Raw genomic sequence first — 3,408 nt, 5'->3', positions numbered from 1 at the left:
TAAAAAAAAAAAAAAAAAAAAAAGACAGATAATAGAAAGTAGGGAGATCTACAAGTAGAGGAACAAGAGTTGGAGGGAATAGGAAAGGATGGGAGGAGATTGGGACAAAAAAATAAGATGTGTTATGTACATGTATAGACTCCTCAATTATGTACTACAAACATATATTAATAATAAATAAATTAAGCTAGGTATGGTGGTGCATGCCTGTAATCTCAAGACTCGGGAGGCTGAGGCAGGAGGATTGTTGTGGGTTTGAAGCCAGCCTGGGCTATATAGTTCCAGGCCAGCCTGAAGTACATAGCAGAGACCCTGTCTCAACCCCCAAATAAATTAAATATAAAAAAGCAACATACACAAAATTCTACGGGTGGTTATCATGCACACTCTGGAGCCTGGGGCTCTGGGTTCAAATCAGAACCACCATTATAAGCTCTGTGATCTCAGGTAAGCTACACAGCTTTGTGCCTCTGCTCTCCACCTGCAAAAACAAACAAACAAAAATAAAACAGGAAGAATAATAGTAGGTATCCAAGGAGTTTGAGGAAAATTAACATACTTGTAAAGTGTTTTCTTAGGTGTCATCTATTGCTACAGTAGCAGCCGAAGAGTCTGCACCTGAGGAGAGCCTTGAGCACACTGAGGTCACTTTCCTTACCTGGCCAGCCTGCCGGCGCTGACTTTGTGTCTGCCCTCTTCAAGTGCTCACCTGAGAGGAGGATGGAGGCCCCTGGAGGCACCAAGGTGGGCCAGAGAGGGAAGGCTGGGAGGCAAGGTGTGGTGTTACTGGAACCAGACACCAGACTGGTAAACAGCTCCAAAAGCCCTAGCCTCACGAGGGCCCAGACAATCCTGCTGTATAGTTCAGCAGTCAAAGTCACCAGGGAGCTTTGGGAGGGACTCAGGGGCAGGAGACAGCTTCAGAGGGACAGGGCCAGGTCCTGCGTGGGTCACCCAGGGCTGCCATCTGCTCTTCTGAGGACCCTGGCCAGACTGGACCGTATTCTGAAGGGAGGGTTTGGTTTTGTGTTTTTTAAGACAGGGTCTCACTAAATTGCTCAGTCTGGGCTCAAACTTGTGATCCTCCTGCTTCAGCTACCCAGAGTGCTAGGACGATAGGCAGGCACCACTGTGTCCAGCTAAATATTTTGGGGGTTTGTTTGTTTGTTCTGGTACCAGGGCTCGAACTCAGGACTTTGCGCTTGAGGGGCAGGCGGTGGCACCACTGAGCTACATCCGCAGCCCTTAAATATTTTGTTTTTTAAGGACAAAAATCTCTGTAAATCTAAGTGGGGAAGCATATTTCAAGAGCTGTGTGTCTGCAGGGTCTGAGGTGCAGAGCTGGGTCTGATACAGGGGCGGGGATCCATGATCCCAGTTTCTGTGTTAACCTTTTCTTCTCTGCCACTTGAGCCCTGCAGTTGCCAAGCACCCTGTCCCGAGTCCCGTCCGCTCTGCTGGGCTCCCCCCTCTTCATCTCTGAGTCAGGGGTCCACAAACTCTGGCCTCTAGCCAAATCCTGCCCCACTGCCTGTTTCTGCCCAGCTTCTGAGCTAAGAATGGTTCTTACATTTTTAAATGGTGTCCGGGAGCGGGGAGAAGAAGACTGTTTCGTGACACACGAATGGTCTGAGATTCACATTCTGGCATCTGTAAATGAAGTTTCACTGGCACACAGCCCACCTTCACCTGGAGTCTGCAGCTACTGGTGCCTCAAGGGCAAGCTGAGTAGTTGCCTCTAACCTCAGCCAGAGGTTTTTAGGAAACCTTTGCTGACCCCTGAGCTAAGGCCCTGCTTGAGATGAACCAAAAGCAAAACCGACATCTTGCTCAGCCTCCTCCCCTCTGTGACCTTCCCTAGGTCTGTGAATCACACTGTTAACACCACTTTCACTTGTTTGTTATGTCTTTGTTCCCTCCTTCCCCAAGGGCCTGGTCCTTGTCCTGCAGGTTTAAATTCCCTCATCATTGAGTATGTTGCCTGGTTGTCAATTGATACTGGTTTAAATATTAGAAAATATAGTAATCCCGGATACTCAGGAGGCTGAGGCAGGAGGATGGAAAGCTCAAGGCCGATCTGAGCATCTTAGTGGCATCATGTCTCAAAATTTAAAGATAAAATAAAAGGGCTGGAGATGTTGCTCAGTGATAGAGCACAAGACCTGAGTTCTAGTGGGGGGGATGGAAATATTGTAAATATTGAAATCTGGAAGGCCACCCATTCTATAAAGTGTGTGCCGTGGTCCCTAAGATGTGTAACACTGCGTGGAGGAAGGGTGGCTAAGACCTCCCTGGGCAGTATGGGATTATCAGCCAAAACTTTAAAAAACATTAAAAGTAGGTCACACGCTCATGAACCTTGTAGACCATGTCAGCCCAAAAATGTGTTTTGCTGGGGTTTGCTTCTGTTCTGATTTTTTTTTTTTTCAGTTTCTTGAAACAGGGTTTCATTTATTCATTCAGGTTGGCCTTGAACTCACTATGTAGCCCAGGCTGGCCTCCAACTCGCAGCAGTCCTCCTGCCTCAGCCTCCCGAGTGCTGGGATCACAGGCACGCGCCACCACCCACCACGCCTGCCCTGATTTTCCTTTGACTTCAAAGTCAGTGTAAACCTGACCCAGGCCACATCGGTCACAGACACTGTCCGCCCGACCCTGTGAGCACTTGAGTCAGCCACAGAGAGTCAAAGAGTGTTACAGCCATGAAACCCAGGAGCCCTCAAGAGGCCAGAGCTGGTGGGACACCAGAACCCCCCCAGCAAGGAGTGAAATACGAATTGCCAGGCCCACCACAGGCTGCCAGGCCAGATATGGGTGTTTTTTTAATATTCTCTCCGAATGCTTATGCATGACAGGTGGGAACATGTACTTAATCAGGCTCCGCAGGTGCCAATTTAGCTTCCCCGTCAATATAAATGCACCCATCCTGGCCCAGCAGTTCCCGGACACTGGCTTCTCTCAGAGCGGTGCTTCTTAGGCTCCAGTGTGCAGAGAGGCCCCAGTCTGGGTGGTCGGGAACACGTCACACACCGTCCAGCATGCACAGGAGAAGACATTACAATCTGAGCACCGCCGGTGAGCAGGGACGGGGCAGCCCCTGGTCTGGGGCCTCCTAGGACAAGAGTCCAAGGTGAAACCCGATACCTTGACCTTTGCGGTCCAGCAACTGCTCGGGAGCTGCCGGGAGCAGCCCCTGGCAGCGCTGATCTCCAGCGCTCCTCGCACCATCTGGTCCAGCTGCCAGGCTGAGTCACACGCAGGCAGGGGACGGCACAGGACCTGGGCGCGGGGTGGGGGAGGGCAGTAAGGCCCCGAGGGAGGTCACTCTTCCCCCGGGAGAGGAGATCTAAGCTTGACACCAGTCTGGGCCACAAACAGGCCGAGGGTGGCGGCCATCTAGGTCTTCCG

General features: G+C 50.8%; 1 long non-coding RNA gene across 2 annotated transcripts in view; it reads left to right on the top strand.

The window, feature by feature from the left end:
* Positions 1 to 2,499, top strand: part of LOC104858140 — a 5,587-nt gene extending 3,088 nt beyond the window's left edge. Inside the window, exons 3-4 of one of the 2 annotated variants that reach the window (XR_779076.1) lie at positions 579 to 744; positions 2,464 to 2,499. This is a non-coding gene — a long non-coding RNA (uncharacterized LOC104858140). Of the gene's footprint in view, positions 1 to 578; positions 1,003 to 2,463 lie in introns of those variants that run through there. The other variant, XR_779075.1, reaches the window with a different exon arrangement.
* The last annotated feature ends 909 nt before the right edge of the window (positions 2,500 to 3,408 follow it).

The sequence above is a fragment of the Fukomys damarensis genome, unplaced genomic scaffold (genome assembly GCF_012274545.1).
Source record: "Fukomys damarensis isolate Sample0158 unplaced genomic scaffold, DMR_v1.0_HiC HiC_scaffold_22, whole genome shotgun sequence".
Taxonomy (NCBI): domain Eukaryota; kingdom Metazoa; phylum Chordata; class Mammalia; order Rodentia; family Bathyergidae; genus Fukomys; species Fukomys damarensis.
The sequence above is the reverse complement of the archived record's forward strand: the minus strand, read 5'-3'. Positions and strand labels throughout refer to the sequence as shown.